Source organism: Lissotriton helveticus, chromosome 1_2 (assembly GCF_964261635.1).
Source record: "Lissotriton helveticus chromosome 1_2, aLisHel1.1, whole genome shotgun sequence".
Classification (NCBI taxonomy): domain Eukaryota; kingdom Metazoa; phylum Chordata; class Amphibia; order Caudata; family Salamandridae; genus Lissotriton; species Lissotriton helveticus.
The window spans coordinates 255,877,215-255,897,748 of NC_136058.1; the positions used below are offsets into that span (position 1 = coordinate 255,877,215).

The 20,534-nt window shown below is 40.2% G+C and overlaps 1 long non-coding RNA gene across 1 annotated transcript in view; it reads left to right on the plus strand.

The window, feature by feature from the left end:
* The window catches only part of LOC144807843 (uncharacterized), a 261,733-nt gene that overhangs the window by 15,050 nt on the left and 226,149 nt on the right, over window positions 1-20,534 (plus strand). The window contains exon 2 of the long non-coding RNA XR_013606469.1: window positions 8,397-8,596. This is a non-coding gene — a long non-coding RNA (uncharacterized LOC144807843). The remainder of the gene's footprint in view (window positions 1-8,396; window positions 8,597-20,534) is intronic.

Genomic DNA, 20,534 nt, shown 5'->3' on the forward strand with positions numbered 1-20,534 from the left:
GAGAAGGAATTAGGAAAGGAAGATCGTAAGACATCTCTAGAGTAGTTGGGAACCAGGCTTGGGAAGGCCAAAAAGGAGTTATCAGGACAATGGAGGCAAGTTGATATCTCACTTTCTGGAGGACCCTCTGGATCATGGCAAAGGGAGGGAAGGCATAAGCGGTGACTCCCACCCATGATTGAAGAAAAGCGTTGACTGCTAGAGCACCCGGGTCGGGCATCCAGCTGTAATAAAGATCTAGTTGAAAAGTCAACCTGCTCACAAAAAGATCTATTTGAAAGGGACCCCAGAGGTAGTTGAGGGATCTGAACACTAAGGTGTTGAGTTTCCAATCGGAATGATCTAATAGGAATCTCGAATTCCAATCTGCAGAAAGGTTGGATTCCCCTGGAAGGTATTCCGCTCTTAGAGATATTTTGTGTTCCAGACAAAACATCCAAAGTTTTTTGGCTAAATTTGACAAGTCTTCCGACTTTGTTCCACCCAGGCGGTTTATATAGGCAACAGCGGACATATTGTCCATTTTTAGAATAACTGATCTGCCTTGAAGAGAGTGTTTGAAGCTCATTAGAGCATAAAGGCCTGCAGTCAGTTCTAGGTAGTTTATATAGTGAGAAGACTCCTCTTGAGACCAGACTCCACCAGTATTTTGATCTAGGAGACAGGCACCCCAGCCATGAAGGCTCGCATCTGATTCCAAAATAAAATCTGGTGTTGAACCAAATATCGCTCTGCCATTCCAAGCATCCAAATTCTCTAACCGCCAAGTTAGTTCTGAAATGGATTCTTGGTTCTGGGAAACACGGTCTCCGTACCAGAGACCTGATCTCAAAGCTTTTCCTTTTATCCTTTGAAGGGCTCGATAATTTAGAGGGCCTGGAAAGATAGCTTGAATGGAGGATGAGAGAAGACCGAGGAGTCTGGCTAGTTCTCTTAAGGAAACATTTTGATGTTTGAGGACATGTCTTATTTCTTTTTTGATTTTGGAAACTTCTTCGGAGGAAGAAGGAGAAAGCAATTGGTGGTGTCTACAGTGAAACCTAGGAATTCCATGGACTTTGAGGCGGACAGTATTGACTTCTCTTTGTTTACAATAAATCCTAAGTTTTCTAAAAGATCCATAACAGTTTTGAGATCTTGAAGAATTTGAGTATAATCTTGAGACATAATAAGGATATCGTCTAGGTAAATAATCATACGAATACCCTTCTCTCTTAGAGATGATGCGACTGCTCTCATTATTTTGGTGAAACACCAAGGGGCTGATGAGAGACCGAAGGGGAGAGCTTGGAATTGATAAAGTCGGTTCTTCCAAATAAATTGTAGGAAGGGTTGATCTTCCTTGGCCATAGGGATGGTAAAATAGGCGTCTTTGAGATCTAGTTTGACCAACCAGTCTCCTTCTAACAAGAGATCTCTCAAAAGATGGATACCTTCCATCTTGAAATGTCTGTAAACAAGGTACTTGTTGAGTTCCCTGAGATTTATGACGGGTCTCCAACCTTTGTCCTTTTTTTCTACGAGAAAGAGAGTACTTATAAACCTCAGAATTTCCATAGGGACTTCTATGATTGCGCCTTTCTGGAGCATTGAAGAGATCTCCTCTTCTATAATCTTCTCTTGATCCGGGAAAGAAACCTGAATCGGGGTATCTATGAAGTCTATTGTAAAACCGGTAACAGTGTTCAGAACCCATGGATCTTGCGTGATAAGTTTCCAGTCCTGGAGAAAGAATTTTAGTCTGCCTCCCACTTTCGTGGGAGGAGAAAAAGTAATCAAAGCACTTACTGTGTGGGTTGGCGTCGTTAGATCCTCCTCTTGGTCTGGAACCTCTTGAATGGAAGCCTCTTCCTCTTGGAGGGTAAAATTGGGATTGGTAGGAGGATTGGTAGCTGCCTCTTGTGTTAAAGCCTCTGGATCTACCGTAGGGCCTACGATTAAACCGGCCGAAAGATTGGCCCCTTCTTCCGGCCCTCCCAAAAAGGGTATGTATTGTTGAAGTTGAAGACTTTTTTCATATTCTGATGTGCTTTATCCAGGGCTGTAAAAGTGGACACATATTTACCTAATGTTTTGATTAGGTCTTCGCCAAAAAGTAGGCCTTTAGGATTGAGAGAAGGCTCTTTATCGGCTAAGTCGCTCAACTTTGGGCTAATTTTAGTGAGAACGACTCTTCTTCTTTCAGAGTTGAGACCGGCATTTGCGTTTCCTAAAAGAATTAGTGCTCTTTGACTCCAACCACGGATAAGATCAGTGTCTAAGGTGGAGCCGTTGATATGACTATCTTCAGCAGCATCAATAATTTTAGTAAGGGGACCTAAGATATCAAGAACTCGGTCTTGACAAATTTTAAGGGATCTCTCCATACCCTTCCTGGGATCCCTACCGAGCTTGAAGAGATATTTTATCAGCTCGGGATCAAGATTAGGTGTTTGGCAGACTTTGGCTTCGATAGAAGGTCTTGAGCATTCTGCTCGTAAGAGATTGCGAGTGTCTCTCTCAAGAAGATTCCTGATCCATTTGGTAATAAATTTGCTAACATGGTCCAGAGGAACCCAATCAGAGCTCCTAGGATGTCTAATGTTAAGAGGTGAAACATCTCTTCGCCTAGGGGGTCTAGAATGCTATCCTTTGAGGAGGAAGGTAAATTATCGTCAATGGATTCAAAATCCTGGTTATCTTCATCCAAGTCAAGGATGTATTTGTCAGGGAAATCTGAGGCAGTGTCATTATAATCATCATGGTCATAGTTGTTAAAATCAACATGGCGGATGAATTCATTACCCTGAGCACTTGGATAGGTTGTGCCGCTCAGGACACCTTTATAATTTGTGCCGCGGGGGACACCTTTAGATGTTGTGCCGCTAGGGACACCCGAGGTACTAGGACCTGAAATAGTGCTCTTTGGGGTAGAATCAATATTTTCAGTTTTTTTAGTCTTTTTACCCCTTATTTCAGTGAGGTCATTATCATTATCAAATCCATGTTGAAATTCATCCTCCTCTTCAGGAGAAAAGGATCTCTTAGATGCCATGACTTTAGAAAGTGTAGAAAACATACAAGACCTAATTTCTTTATGTATTAGAGATTTAAATGCCTCATTGTCAATGTTGGGGAGAGAAAGATTATCTTGGTCTGAGTCTGAGTCAGACATGATAAAGATGGAAAAAGAAAGGCATAATAAATAAATAAATAATTCTTTCTCTTGTTCTCCCCTTCTTTTTTTTTTATAATATAAATACAAATCAAGTGAAATATAATTCCCTCTTTTTTTTTTAGGGTAGAGGGGTGGGGTTGTAGCTCATTTTAGGCTTGTAATGGGTTAATTTGGGTTTAAATGCGAAGAAAGTAAGGCAGGAACAATATCTCCGTGTAAATCAGCTGATCGCGTCGGAAAACTGACAGTTTCCCGATCGCGATCAGCCGATTGCCCAGAGACGCTCATTGTGAGCGTGCAGAGGAAAGTAGGCAGGCAACGATAACACACAGCGCGTGTGTTGCTAAGGTCCTTTCCTCGAGTCTCTCCTCGAGTTAGGGCAGGCCCTTCGAGACGCGAGAGGCGAGCGGTAAAGAGGGGAGAAGCCCAAAAGAGACACAGGACAAGGGAAGGCACGTCGAAGCGGAAAACGCTTTAAACAACAAAAGAGCCTGGACAAGGTGAGCCAAAAGAGATACTCGGCGCAAGGGAAATGCGCGATTAACATAGAAGGGAAATCGGACAAACATAGGCAGTAAGAGGGAGCCGACCTCCATAAATTAGAGGTCGGACACTCGAAACAAACAAGGGGAAGGGAACAAAACGTTCCAAGAGAGGCATGAGGAAAAGATTTAGTAAAAGGCACATTACATCTATATCTATATCAGAGATATGAAAATCAAAGATAAAAAACATAGGCCATAAGTAGATGGGCTAATAATAATAAATAAAGGCAATGTTTAGCAAATTATCAAAGAAGAACACTAATCATATCAAATCAAGGAGGATAAAGAAAACAGGACTTATCTGCTTGGAGCCGCATTTCAAAGAGGCTCATTGCCTAGTGCTTACTGGAATTGTTTTGTTAAGAATGTTCTATTTGGAACTATTGCTTTGTGACATATGCGGCTGTTTGGAGTTGCATTAAAAGTTATATGCATAATGGTAGCCTCCGGTCTTGTAATGAAATCCAGTGGCAAAGTGAGCAAGGGACTCACGACTGAGCATACCCTGCCACACTTATGACGGCCAAAGCGGTACAAAAGGGGGAGGTGATGGACGGAGCATCAGAACCAATCAGTGAGTGTTTGATTGATTCAGATGCTCCGTCGATCAGCACCCCCTTTTGTACCACTGTGCAAACCTGCAGAATTTCCGACTGATGCCACCAGAATTGCCTTAGTCATTTATTATCTTGGTTGCAGGTCTGCCGTTTGGGCCATCCCACTCATTGAAAACGATTACCCTGTTTTGCCTGATTTTGGAAGATATAAGGAGAGGATGCATTGTCTTGTTGCTCGACACACCTTTGTTCAAGCACATGATAATGAGCTTCTTAGCCTGCAACAAGGAAGTAAGGCTTCATAAATTACATCATTCAGTAGACTCAATCAATCACTCAGCATTTGTAAAGCGCAGCACGGTTACCCATAGGGTTATCTGGGTGCTGACGTTAGATTAGTCAAAGAATCTCAGTAGCCAGAGGAGAAGAGAACCTAGATCTTTTACAGAGGCTTAAGGGATGAGCTTAAGGACTCATTGGCCCACTTTGTGGATACCCCGTTGGATTGTTCCAAATGGATTGATATAACAAAGCAGGCCAATAAACATTGTATACAAGCTCCTAATTATAGGAAAGGGGATCAGGTTTGGCTCCCCACAAGTCATCTATGGCTCCAGGGACCACATAAGTTAAAACCTTGATATGTGGGTCTTTTTCCTGTGGACAGAATAATCAATCATCTAGCCAAATGCCTCCTATTACCTAATGACTTACCTTTCCCTCCAGTATTCCATGTTTTCCCAGCACCTCCACCCCCTCCTATAGCTATCGATGGACAGCTGGAATTTGAGGTTCAATGGATCCTTAATCCCAAAAGAGTGAAAGGGCATTTATATTACTTCATAGACTGGAAAGGGTATGGTCCAGACGATCAATCATGGGAACCAGGTGGCAATGTGCATCTGGTTCACCTCTTTCACGCACGCCACCTCGACAAATCCTACCTAGTGATCCTTCTTTGAGGGGGAAACTGTCATGACCCTGACCTCCTTGTGTTTTCAGCGCTCCTGTACCTTGTGTGTGTAGGTTTGCAGGATCGAGCATAATGCCTCCATGGCTGTTCCTGGGACTTATTGCCCCGTAGGCTTGACAAAGTTCTTGTCATCTTAATTATCCCCCATCGGGGCCCTAAGCTACAGAGTCATGACTATGGTGATTTATAGGCTGACTCATAGGGACATGACCATGGGGATATTTGGTCTGACTCAAAGGAACATGACTATGGGGATTTTTGCGTAGACTCACAGGCACATGACTATGGCGTTATTTGGGCTGACTCAACAGGATTTTGGAAACCACGAGGTAGTGCTTTTGGCTTACCCACTGGTTAAAGATTAAAGATGCTCTTAAACAATCCCGCTCATCTGAACGTCTCCACGACCCGGCTGAGGCTCTCCTGCGAATCTCTAGCTTCTTCCGGGAGTACAACAAATCCAAGGAGAGCAGTTGATTATTGTAAGTCTATGCAGCAATGAATACATGATAGTCTAAATGACTAGTCATTCGTTGAAGAATCTCCCCACTTCTATTTGCAGTGTAGCTCACGACCAACTATGTTATGCGCACTACATTGCGCACCGATCACAACAACGTTCTCGATCCATGACTGAGAAGAGACATACATACGACTCCAAAAAGATTGTGGTTGAGCTCGAAGGCACGCAAGCCTCCCTGTTCGTTATATTGTCCCAACCCTCCTTCCCTTTTGGGGCGGCAGTTGATTCACGGTTACAATTCCCTGATCAGAAGCCATCCTAGAGGAGACTAGAGATCCAGCATCATCAAGATTCAGGTGAGTGGCATGACAGTTATCACTTATTAAATGTAATTATGTAACCCAATGTTATTCAATGGGAGAGCTAGATCTGACAGTAGTGAAAAACAAATGTAGGAGTTTTTCAATACCAGAACATATAAACGTAAAAACAGATATCCTACTTTGGAAATACAGTGCATCCTACTCTATGGGCTTTTTAGGGTCTATCTTAGGGGTGACTTTCAAGTATTAAAAATTGAGGTATAGGCCTGGCAAAAGGTTAATTTTTTCATAAAATTGAGAATGCGATGCATGCCATTTTCTTGTGTGGTTCAGACCAACAATTTACAAATAATTTAAAATGTTTGTCACAACTTAAACTAATGGGTTTCAGTGTGCTACGCCGTATTTGTGGGCTGCCTGTCCCACATGTGAATCAAGTGAAACTTCACTTGAAAAACTACGTGCACTACGAGTGTGAATTCTAAAGGCTTAATCGAATTTCAGCACATTCAACAATGTGAATCAAACAATTTGTTCAGAAAGAAACTTCAGACAAAACATGAATTATGTACAATAATTTTTCTTATTGTATGCTATAAGTAATTCAATAGTATAAAGAAACCACATGAAATTGATAGTTTCTACTTTAGCCTATACAACAAATCAGTACATAGTACATTATCTAATCATTCTGAGATTACAATGCTTGTAATTCACAACCAGTTGTGGGTAGCCCAATGCATTTGGGCACCCTAAGTCCCTTCTTCGGGGGCCTCTTCAATACAAGAAACATATAAATGAATGCTAAATGTATGTGTTAAGGTTGTCAAAACATTAATAAATTGGCTTATTATATCGCTTATTATATCGCTACCAAAATAGTGAGACAACATAGTTTCACTGCAAAAAGATATCGGTGCCACTACCGTGTTCTTTACTCTCGAGTGAAGAAGAAAATGAAAAAATAAAAATGAGAAAATAGAAAGTATAAGAGTTGCCATCACCGATTTGCATACTGTTCCTGCGTGATCAATAATGCTCTAAGCATGCTACTGTGCTACCGTGCTAAGACAAACTGCACCCACGAACTTACGTGGACAGAAAAAAAAAAAAAAAAAGACAAAGAAACCACCTACTTGACACACAACTATTGTGGTATGAACAGTAATATAGGCCTCTAATCTTTGAAGAAACGCGTATGCTGTAAACTGAAACTGAGGAGCCCATGAGCTACTGTTACCAATTCTGATAGTTGAACATAAAAAGAGAATTAGTATGCCTGGTACAATATTAAAAGATACAGCGCAATGGTGTGGAGGAGCGCTGCAAAGAGAGTAACCTCCGACTAGACAAACAAGTGAAAAATAGTCCCGTAGAGTGAAAGTAAATTACCTGGCGTTACTGGTCAGACAGCAAACCATCTGAAATTAATACAAATTAATACAAAAAGTGCTGTTGAGTAACGAATACAGAAATTCCACCAAGCTGACTAGACCGTCTGTTGAAAGGAAACTCGTTGCAACTCACCGAATTCACACTCATAGTGCACGCAGTTTTTCAAGTGAAGTTTCGCTTGATCTTGTTGCAAAAGTTTATTTTGCCAGGTCCAAATGGCAGTTTAGAACTGTACATACAGGCTGCAGTGGCAGGCCTCAGACATGTTTTGAAAAACAAACTCATGAAAAAATGAGGGATGAAGGCAAAAGGTTTGGGGGTGACCCTACAGAGAGGGCCAGGTTTACAGGTAAGCATTACACTTCCATCCAAATCTTGATATTCAGACATTCTAAAGCCAAAAAAATTAGCCCTCTCAAGATGGCAACACTTTTTGATCTGATTATCACCTTCATGCCTTTGACTTTCTGATCAGGAAGCATGCCCTGAAAACACTAATTTATCCCTAAAGATCTTGTTCAAGATCACTGCATTAATTTTAATCAAATTCTTCAAGCTTCTCATTGTACATGATTCTGTGGCAAACACAGAATCTTTCGCAGTCAGCAAAGCCCTAATCCCAATCAGCCCTAATCCCAATCATTTCTAAAATCAAAAACCCAAACTAGCCAACCACTCACATCAAAAGAATGTGTATCCAACTTGAAAATTGCTGGAGGAAAATAGTCATCTTCAAAGGAAAAAAACAATGTCACTAGAAGCCAAACACATGGCTTTCCTCAAACATTCTGAGATACGTCCTATCTTAAAAAAAAAACTTCTCTTGAAGCAAGACCCCCTGGGCTAAGTGACCATCAGCTATACATGTTAAAGTTGCAAATTGTATTCAAATGTGTCTTCAAAACATGTCTCAATGTATTTTTCTCCCAAAAACCGACTGATTGCTCCAGTTTCTGGTTTATTTTGCATCTTGTTCCAAATAGGTTTAATGAGTTTGCAGTACGTGAAGCTGCACAATCTCAACTCACCATTGTGACTGAGCATTAATCCTGCAAAGAACTGCAGAACTGCTTATAGTAAGCCCATCCCTGGGACAGACACCTGTGTGACAGAAGACTGTGAAGGGGAAATACATCTGCTTATCTACTTATCCAGGATAGCACCCTGAAAAAACTGGATGAAGGTAAGCTCGTCATTCTCATTCCACTAGATTTATTGTTGACATTTTAGACAGTTAATCACTCTCTTCTTCTTAATAGGCTAATAGATTGTCTCACTGTTTTGGCTTGGCTGGCATTTTTCATTACCAATCAACCACAACACCTAAAACTTGGGGAACACTTTCTCCGAAGCCAACAACTTGAATCCATAAGTTTTCTGTCCTCAGAGGTTTTCAGTGTCATCCCTTTCGCTTGAGCCCCCTAGTTCAAACTCTGAAACGTTTCAAAGTTAATAGTTAATTACTTACTGACAGAACCTTTAGTCCTTCAATCGTCACTCTCTACTGACAGCCTCAATACTAACCAAAGCTGGATACCCTCATTTGTCTGAAGATGGAAATCACAGTTTGGACATGCCCAGCCTCCCTGCTGCAATCATAATAGCCTAGTTTGCTAGATACCCTGCCCCATTTTGTCCCTGCTGTCATAAATCTAGGAGAGACAACAAATTGTATTGCAATGATCATATGAACAAGGTTAATACATCCTGCATATTTATCCCCTCCATTTGAGCAAGCATATGTCATTCCACCTTTCTTAATCTTTGCTCCAGTGCTATGGGTCTCCCTAAGTTGAACATGATCTTCTGGGATTTAGAAAAAAATCAAGGTCTATAATATGTCCAATGAACATTCTGCCTCTCATCCTAAGCTGACTTATTTTTATTTTGTTTAATATTTTTTAAAAATTTTCAGATAAAGGGAAAAGAAAACATTATCAAGCAAATAAACACATTGTAAATAAAATACAACAATTAATGTATAAGAAGAAAACATGGGTAAATAATTTAAGAGAAAAGAGAAAAGGAGAGGAAAGAAAATAAAATAAAGAGAAAGAAAGAAGAGAATTATAGAATATGAATATAAAAAGGAAAAATAATAAAAATAAGATAAATACTAAGATGCAGGTCCATATGTAGAAAGATAAGAAGTAAAGTGTAACCACAATAGGTCAGATTCAATTTTCTGAGATAAGGAAACAGAAGAGACATTAGCAATTCTGTGTTCATCACAAATAGAGGGGCATATTATCAAGGGGGTTTATCTCTGCTTTTTTTGGCTTTAAAAGCCAAGAAAGCGGAGATAAAATTATCTCCCTATTACCTAGCTGTCGCTAACACCAGTTAGCGACCGCTAGTAGGAGATAGTGACCATCTTGGGCCCCACTTTGCATGTCAGTGATATTTATCACTAATGACATGCAAAGTGGGCGTGCCAAGATGTTAGCGACTGGAAACAGTCGCTAACATCGCTATCTCCTATTACCAACTTTTGGAGATATTCGCGCTAAGCGCGAATATCTCCAAAAACTAACACCTGCCCTGAGCAGTTCTTAGCCATGTTATCCAATGGGAGGTGGATAACATGGCTAAGAGCATTAGCTCGGTAATGCATGAATATCGCTGACTTTTCAGCGATATTCATGCATTGCGGCCGTTTTTTATCGCATTTGCGATAAACCTTGATAATAGCAAGGTTTATCTGCGATAATTTCTGACGATGCTTAGCGTTAAAAAATTTGTTGCTAAGCATCGTTAGCGAAAAATATCGCTTAGCGTTGGTAATATGCCCCAGAGTTCCACCAAATTATTGATGACAATTTGGAGTTATCTTTTCAGCAAGACAAAATCACTTTGAATGCAAGAGCAATAAAAAGATCAACCAGCAAAGAAAAAGGAGAAAAAACATCAAAAGCAGGTGAGTCGGAACCTAGAAAAACATTTTGCAATGATAATGGAATATAACATTGAAATATTTTCATACATTTAGACCAAATATAATGGCAAAACTTCAATACATTAGAACATTCACATAATTGATGAATTACCCCAGTCCCAGTGGACACAGAACAGGACCAGCAAAGGGAAGATGAGGTAGGGGAAAACGTGGATATACATGCAGGAGTAATAACAGCTCTATTATAAATAAAGTAAAAGTAAAAGTGATATGTGCGGCAATAGAAGTTTTGAATAATTTGAGCCAGCATTTATCCCATGCAGGATTAGAAAGCGATACAGATAAGTCTGCTTCCCAGAGTAATTTGGTATAAGATTTAGAATGTTCAGTAACAGGTAATAACAACATCTTATAAATGGTAGCTGCCTTAGGCCTATGATCCTGAGAAACACATAATATTGGTGTGGGAGGAGTATGTGAGGGAGAAGCTAATGGAAAATCATTAGCTGTTAAATAGGACAGCAAAGCAGTTGATATTAGGAGGTACTCATGAAGAAATGCGTTGGGCAAGTTATACTGCAACTCCAATTGGGAGAAGGGAATGACAGAATTATGGTGGATCAATTGAAGAATAAAAATAATTCCCTTCTCCTTCCAGTATTTTGAATAAAATGATTTACGTCTATATTTAATACATTTAGTATACCAAACAGTAGAGGACAAAAAACATTGGTATGGATCGAGATCACCTGCCAAAATATTATATAATAATTGTTGGGTATATTTTAGAATAGGATTATCTGATATGAAAGTACAATTAGACATATATAATATGTTTTGAAAAGAAAAATCTTTTAATAGGGAAAGCTCCAACAAGGAATAGGATTATCAGCAAAGTCATAAATTAAGGCAAAAAACTGATGAATTAAAAATGCAGAATGATATCATTAAAAGTCAGGAAAACGCACACCACCTTCTGTTTTGGGACGTTTAAGTTTCACAAGGGCAATACGGGGATGTTTATTATTCCATAAACACTAAATACAAATAGAGTAAATTTGTGAAAAATATGAGACAGCAATCCGAAAAGTTAACATGAATAATGTATAAAGGACATAGGGGACAATCATCATTTTAATAGTATCTAGGCTACCCCACCATGACAAATGAAGAGGCGACCAAGAAAGTGTAGTTTGGTAATTAGTGCATTAAACGTGTAACTGATTGTGGTAGATAAGGTAGAGGAAAACCAAATACCAAGATATTTTATTTTTGTGGGACACCAAGTAAAGTTAGTGTTATTAAACATATATTGATAGCAGAGGGAGTTCAAGGGTCAAACCTCTGTTTTAGAGAAGTTCAATATATATCCAGAAATACTGGAATACAACTGAACCTCAAGTAAAAAGGGAGGAAGAGAGGTAATAGGATTGGACATATATACCAGAATGTCATCAGCGTTCCCTGACAATTTAGTTTCAAGGGAGTTATGTGTAAAACCAGAAATAAGTGTATTTACCCGAATACGCTCGAGGAATGGTTCTAAACATAAAACAAATAACAAGGATGAAAGAGGACATCCCTGATGGGTACCCCTATACAAAGGAAAATATTTATAAAAATGGCGCGAGGAAAAGAATATAACAGTTTAACATCAGAGATAACATTCGGTTCAAAACCATACCATTGAAGAGTATTACACATGATTTATATGATCAGAAAGCCTTCTCGGCATCTAAGGACAAAGCTGCAAGAGGAGACTTGTATTTTTTTCCCAAAAGAGATGACATTAGCAAACATTCTAGCATTGTCCACTGCCCTTAACAAAACCAGCTGATCAGTTTTGCCAATAGTGGGATAATATTCTCAAGTCTAGTGGCAAGGATTTTAGCAAATATCTTACAATCATAAATAATTAATTAATGAAATAGGGCGGTCATTTTTACAGAGGGTGAGTTCTTTATCGGATTTAGGAATGAGGATAATCAAAGCCTCCAAAAAGTAACCTGATCCCTTAGAGTCTACAAGGAAGGAGTTAAAAAGAGCAAGTAGTTTGGGAGCAAAAACAGAAGAAAAAGTTTAGAAAAATTCTGCTGAGAGGCCATCAGGACCAGGTGCTTTCGGTTTTTATAGAGATTGAATGGCATCCATTATCTCTTGCAGACTGATCTCTGATTCTAATATCTTAAATTCGTCAGACAGCAATGGGGGTTTAGGAAGCCCTGTAAAAAAGGTGTGTACATTTTGACAAGGGGGAATTGGGTCATCAGAATATAATGATTGGTAGTAGTCATGGAAAACAGTCCAAATATCTTCATCGGAGGACACCAATTTGTTAATGAATTTATTTAGGATGGGACCAACATTTTTACGTTCCGATTTATTTTTTTTAAAATTGGCCAGCATCTTACCAGCTTTATTTTGACCACTGTGGGACTTGGACTTAATTTTAGGAAGGACATTACAAGCATCAAATGTTGCAAGTTTGTTAAGAGCAGATTTGGCCTTAATTAATTCAGGAAGAATGGAGGGGGATCTAGAGGTAAAATATTTATGTTCCAGTGATTTGAGTTGGTGTAGTAAAGTTGTATACTTGGCCTTTGTAGTTTTCTACTTTCTTGCTGAGTATGCTATAGTAAAGGCACAAAAGGAGGCCTTAAAAACATCCCAATTATAGGAAAGAAAGTATCCAAAGGATTATTAATAGTAAAAAAACTCTTACATAAAAGCAGTGGCTTCAGAAATGGAAACTGTGTCTGACAACAAAAAATTATTACGTTTCCAGCGACCAAACTTTGGAGAACTCAGGGAGAGGTCAAGTGTAGAGAGGACAGGAGCATGATCAGAAATAAAAATAGATCCAATCTTGGAGGATTGAAGAGTTGGGAGTAAGGGTTTACTAACAAAAATATAATCAATTGTACAACAGGTATAATGGACATTAGAAAAGAATGTAAATTCAAGGGAGTCAGGGTTACAAGTCTTCCAAACAACAAACAATGGACAAGAGGCAATGGCAGATTGAAATGATCTATGGGATTTTTCGGGATTAAATTTGAATTTGGACTGTCTATCAGAAAATGGGTCTAACCATCGGTTAAAATCACCAGCAACAATACTATTTGGACCATCAATGGAGGAAAGTAAGATCTTAATATTATTCCAAAAGTCAGGATCGGGCTTAACAGGGCCATACATATTTAATAAAACAAGTTCTTTATTATGTATAACAACCTTAGTCATTATCCAACGTCCATCAGTATCACATTGTGTAGATAAAATTTTTACATGTATTGACTTGTGAAAAAGTATAGCAAAGCCACCCTTCTGATTGGAGGCTCGAGAATAAACAACTTGACCCACCCACTGTCTTTTTAGTTTAAGCGACTCTGTATCATTACAATGAGTTTCTTGAATGAACGAAACATGAGAATTCAGTTTAGACAAATGAGAGAGTACCTTTTGTATTTTGACGGGGTGTCCAAGACCACGAACATTCCACGTAACAACATTACACATATTGGAAGGAGGCGTAGGTAATACATGGATGGAGATTATACACTTCAGAAGAACAGCTGGAAACAGAAAAAAAACGCTTATTAGATTAATACGAAAAACAATAAGTATAACAACAAATAAAAACAATAAGCACATGCATCATACAAAATATTGTCCAAAAAAATAAGACAAACAAAAAAGAATAAATGAAGGGGAGAGAGAAAGAAGAAAATAAGGTAGATCAAGAAAACAGATCCAGACCTAAGAAAAAGAGTAAACAAAGTGAGCATGGGGCGCAACAGCACTTAGAACAGATGGAACAGCAGAGGAAGATATTTTAAGAAGTAGGAAAATGCACAGCTGTTAGAAGACGGAAAAGAAAAGAGTTGGAAATGTTGAATAAAATTATCCACAGAATTCAGCGAGAGACTGGAGAAAATACCTCAATTTAACAGATACATCAACAGACGGAACAGCAGAGGAAGAAATATTAACAAGATCAGTTAGGAAGATAGAGAGGAAAAGAATTAGAGACGTTGGATAGAACCATCCACAGAATGTGAAGAGAGACGTTGGAGAAAAGACCTCAATTTGACAGGATCATTAAATGAGTGAGTAGAACCATTATGAGTAATTTTACACAGACATGGGTGCAAAATGCATAGCGAATATTTAACTCTCTCATCTGAGGGCTATGGGCCAGAAATTCCTTCCCTCTGGCATTAGAAGCGTTAGAGAGAAAGATACTTTGTATGACCACCATACAAGGCGACGCTTTACTTTTGCTGCTTGAAGCACACGCATAAGATCTATGAACTCCAGAAATAACATTATAATTCCTCTAGGTCTAATAGAGTTCGGTTGAATACGACCAAGGCGATGAGCACGTTGGATATTTAATGAAGGTTCTGTTGGAAGATCAAGGAGCTCAGGCAGAAACCTCTTGAGAAAAAGGAGGAGATCTGGACCTTCCAAATTTTCTGGTAAGCCGTATAAACGAAGATTATTATGTCTATTGCGGTTTTCAAGACCTTCAGTGTGAACCTTAAGAAGCTGAATTTCCTTTTCCAATATAGGAATTTTAGAAGAAACATCATGTAAGTCACTGATGCGCTGCTCTATGTCAAATACCTTCGCTTCCATAGTAATCCACCTATCTTCAATTTGTTGAAGCTTCTCCTTAGTAGAGAACATAAAAGAGTTCAAACCCCTCACCTCGTCAAGAATAGTATCGAGTACAGGATTATGCGATGACAAAATGGGTGAGGGGGGGTCATTTTTAACTCTCTTTGGTTTTGTACCTGAAGATGAAGCTCTGACAGGAGGAGAAGTGTCACTAGTCATTGTGGAATGCCGAGAAGGACGATATACAACTTTCAATGGGGATCTCAACCTGCCCATATACACTTCTGATAAACTTTTGCTCTCAGCAAAAGGCCAAAAGATGCGAGCGGCAGGCTTAAAATGATGTCCGCTCACCCTTATGCGGACAATATTGGATCCCCAGTGGTGGCCTCAGCATGCCCATACACTAATGCAGAGACTGTATAGAAAGGCAAGCCTGAAATTAAAAAAAAGTTGAGGAAAAACCATATGGTGTATGACAAAATATACAAAACAAGTCCTTCTTCCTATCCTCTCAAAAAAAACAGAAATAATCCAGGCCATGGGTAGGCATATGATAAGTTCAGTGAAAGTTTTTGCATATAAGGAAGAAGGCAGAAAAATGAATTAAGGAGACCAAATGAAAGAGCAGGCAGAAAATACTTGGTCATCTCTAGTAAAAATCAGTTTTATCAAAACAGAGGAAAACAAATAGATGCCAGGAAAGCATGTAAATATATATTACCAGGCAAAAATAAGTAAAAAGATAAATAAAATAACAACATTGCCGAGCGTTGAAACACAACACCAGATTTACCTTAGTGGGAGGTCAAAGAGAGCGAGCGGCAAGCTCCTAAAATGGCGGGCGCTCGCTTGGAACTGAGGGAAATGATCCGTTGCTGCTACTAAGTCAGGAAAGGAATGCAGCTTCGTCGGAGCAGCTCCAAATGCCGCTCCTACCATTCACAGGAGCTCAGATGAGATTCCTGCTCACAAACGACACTGGAAACGGCTGGAAATATGGAGAAAGGCTCCGCGTCCTAGCGGAGCTCAGCCCTTTGCCGCCATCTTCGTTCAGCGCGACACTATGCCCCCCTAAGCTGACTGGTATAATTCTCCCCGGGCTTTCATGTACTCCCAATGTAATCTCTGTATCTGTCATTTTCAAATTTCTTGCTCTACATTCTTTGATGTGGCAATTATCAACCGCATTGCCATTACACAAATGGCCAATAAATGATCTTTGCTGTAAAGAATGAGAAAGTCTGAGAAGCAAAGTAAATTGTATCAGGGCATTGGTTGATAGATGGATAAACCTTTATTTCTCAGAATCCTCTGAACATTCTATTGCTTCACTAATGTAGGAAAGGGTGAATGAGGGAGACTTTATCTTGTAATTTGTTATGGATCATAGGCAGATTATGAGATTGCCTTGTTTAGAAATTATTAGGTGTCTGTTGTTATGATTAACCCTGGGCATAATACTACACTACATGCAAAGTTTGACATGCTTAGTAGCAGCATCCTCAGATACGTTGAAAAAGACATTTTACATACTTAAAAGCATATAACCAATTCACAAAAGAGAACTTTTACAATGAAAATATTAGGATATGAGAGAGCTGATGATTGTGGGGTCCCCCTAACCTAGGGGGAGGACCAAGCAGATGCCTTGAACACAAAGAGCATAAACAAAAAGCACATTTTGTTGAACTTCAGTGGTGGTCCCATCCTCTTAGGACCACCCCAAGCACAGTTATTGGCAAAAAACAATCCTAACCAAAAGGCCCTGCGAAGCATTATAGGACGAGATTAGCAGTGGTCAGTGAATAATATACTATCCAATATCGAAATAATTCTACAAAGAGCTGCAGTTCACCATGGGGCATATTATCAGGGGGGTTTATCTCCGCTTTTTTGGCTTTAAAAGCCAAGAAAGCGGAGATAAAATTATCTCCCTATTACCTAGCTGTCTCTAACACCGGTTAGCGACAGCTAGTAGGAGATAGCGACCATCTTGGGCCCCACTTTGCATGTCAGTGATATTTATCACTAATGACATGCAAAGTGGGCGTGCCAAGATGTTAGAGACTGGAAACAGTCGCTAACATCGCTATCTCCTATTACCAACTTTTGGAGATATTCGCGCTAAGCGCGAATATCTCCAAAAGCTAACACCTGCCCTGAGCAGTTCTTAGCCATGTTATCCAATGGGAGGTGGATAACATGGCTAAGAGCATTAGCTCGGTAATGCATGAATATCGCTGACTTTTCAGCGATATTCATGCATTGAGGCCGATTTTTATCGCATTTGCGATAAACCTTGGTAATACCAAGGTTTATCTGCGATAAAAATCGCCGCAGCTCAGCGGTAAATTTTTGTCTCTAACCAAGCAATAGCAATAATTATCGCTATTGCTTGGTAATATGCCCTCTAGTCTTTACTAGATCTCACGAGTCAAATGCAAAGCATTGAAATTATTCTTACATCAAGCTGCAGTTCCACTAGTCGTTACTAGATGTCCCTCACAAATCAAATGCAAAACCATTGAAACCCTTTCATCAAGCATTTGCATTTGACTTGTGACGGACATCTAGTAACCACCAGTTGAACTGCAGCTCTTTGTGGAATTATTTTGATATTGGATACAATATAATATTCACTGCCCACTGCAAATCTCATCCCATAATGCTTTGCAGGGCCTTTGGTTGGAAATGTTTTTTTGCCAATAACTGTGCTTAGGGTGGTCCTAAGAGGATGGGACCACCACCAAATCGTTCAATAAGATGTGCTTTTTTGTTTTCAAAGCATCTGTTTGATACTCCCCCTAGGTTAGGGAGGATCCTAAAATCATCACCTCTCTCACTGCTTGCTAATTTTACAGTTTAACTGTTGTGAATGTACTATATGCACTTTAGCATGTAAAGATAGAGATACTTATTTTATTATAACTGGCATTGTGCAGGATGCCATTTGCAGTGCAGACTAGTACACAGTGTCATCAGCTGTGCTACACAGACTACTACGTGAAGCTACGTGTAGTGCTACTACGCAAACTACGTCCAGGCCTAGTTATGATGTGTGGGAGTCAGGTGAGAGAATATAGAACATGATAAAAGAGATTGACTTTGTTTTGATGTATGTCCGAGATAGTGTTTTGTTGTTATCAGTCCAGACTAGAGGCAATGGGTCTAGGCAACAGAGAGAGTGGGCAAGCTGGAAATACATATATCTTAGGTGTTGTTACTTGTGATGTGTATTTTTCTGGGCTGATGCATGTGGAGAAATGCATCTTTCATCAGTATAATGAGTTTTTGAGAAGGTTGAACCTCCAAAGTTAGAAGCTATTGGTGCTTCAGGTGGTGATTGCGCATGAAAATAAAGAAAATTAAGTATGAAGTTCTAATTGTTACTAGGGATACAGTAGATCAGCTATGGTGATTCATTGTAGATTAAATGTAAATTGGTTGACAGGCAAATAAAGGAGATAGTTATGGGTAAAGCGTATGCTGTAAATGGTATTGGTGTTTATGGATGATGACTAGGCCACCACTTTTATAAGTTTGGGTCTGATGTATGATTACATAGTCATTTGTGATAAGCTTTACAAAAATTAAATAATGAAAAGCGGAACCATGACTCTTTTGTAAGTATTTAAGACCATTCCACTGCAAGATAGTAGTTTTAAGACCATTCCACAACAACCCACTCCTCCATGGCCCGGATAATGCTTCATGCCACTGTACCTGCCTTCCCATTTGAAATGCCAAGATAGGTGAAGGGGGGTCACAATGTCCACTATTTAGCCCTTAGTAAGGTGAGGGGGATATATATTGTTTATCGACCCATCCCTGCAAAGTGCTACACCTGCTGGATTAGACTAATGCATGATAGGGTTTGTTCCTCTACCACTGCACCATTTTACAGTGTCACACATAATTTATTAGCTCCTCTAATTTAGCCAAAGTTTCAAAGCATTCTGCTAAATCAGAATGACCCAGTTTAACTCTAGGTCTCTGCAGAAGCTACGGTTCGCCAGGTAGCCATGTAGTGTGGGCCTGGGGTCAAGCAGAGGTGATTATTGTCATGGATATGTTATTAGCATCACACCTTGATTTATCCACGCCTTGTTTTCATGAATCATGTATAAGAGCCTCTGCCACTTCTCAACACGTCACCTTCTGTGTTTTTGTTGGGCGAGGGAGGTGGTGGCTATTTAGGCACAGAAGCAGGACAGCCTCTGAGCCGTAGACCACTTGAGTCAGGCAGGGCAGCTTTGAAGATGTGCTGCACCCCCTCCGTAGCTACCAAGTTTCAGATTGCTATATGTGACATTTCCATATTTTCAGTGTAATTATGAGTGACATTTCAAGGACTATGAGTGACACTTTCTCGCGAGCTAAATCAAGCAATGAAGATGATGGAAACAAATAAATATCAGAAATGACACCCATTTGCGCAACAAGAAACACTAAGAAGATCATGAAACTGCTGCAAAGCACCAGAAATGGAAGGGCGTTAACCTAGTACCCTTGTAACCTGATCGTACAGTCATGACAGATGTAGGATAGATCCTGGTGAGAGGAGGTCTCTGTTGCAGAACTCTGGTGGCATTGTGGCTGTTATGGGAGGCCTGCCAGTGTCTGCCCTGGCTTCGAAACGTGCTGAAGTTCTAGAGTTGCCAGGTGATAGCAACAATCCAGAGGGAAATTGAACATTATCATGGGGTGTATGCACTGCCTAGGTCGAACACCTGCTCATGTTGCCGGGTGGGCTGGAGGTACAACAATTAGAACAGATCCTGCCAGTGCCTTAGCCAGCCTATGCCAACTGGGTCCCCTGGCTCATTCCTGGCAATCAACCAAATGCAAAGCTGAGGATCAGTCTGGACTCCATGCTGCTCATGGACTTACAGACCTCACAGGCAGCACCGGACATGGGCAGCCTCAGGAGAGTGTCTGAGTGGTTCGGCTGACTAAGGCATACATAGGTGACAGAACCAGCCAGGCTGTTGAGGCATGAAGTACACATAAAAGGATTAGGAGCCAATAATAATAATAATAATAATAATAATAATAAGTAATCCATCCTACATTTACCGTAACCGGCCGCAGTGTGATTTTGTGTGGTGCCTTTCTTTCACCATATTGTTGTGTAAGGCATCAGGGGAATATGCTTCTCAGTGTGCGCCAATAAAATTAAAAGCAGAGAATACCTCACTCCAGTCACTTACTCTTTGCAAGATGAGCAAAGCAATTCGGTACGAGCCGCTCGTGGGCACAACGAAGAGTACGACTCGGTCTGGATTCTCCCGCAGCAACGCTGGCCATTCAGGGTGACAGTCAGCTAGCTGTCCGGACTGTTGCAGTGTGCTCTCGAGTGGTGGGCTACTGGGTTGAGGAACCAGCTGCGGCAATGCCAGGCATACAGGGCAGTTCAGCCAGCTGCACTGACTGTTGTGGTGTGCCTGGTGGTGGGTTACTGGGTTGAGGAACCACTCCACCCGGCGGCTGCCGCCCGCAATGTGGTAGGTGGTTCACTCTCAGCTGGCTGCCGTGGGGTCGGGTTAGGGTGACCAACTGGCAAGGGTGCATATTCAGGACCATAAGTGTAAAAATTCAG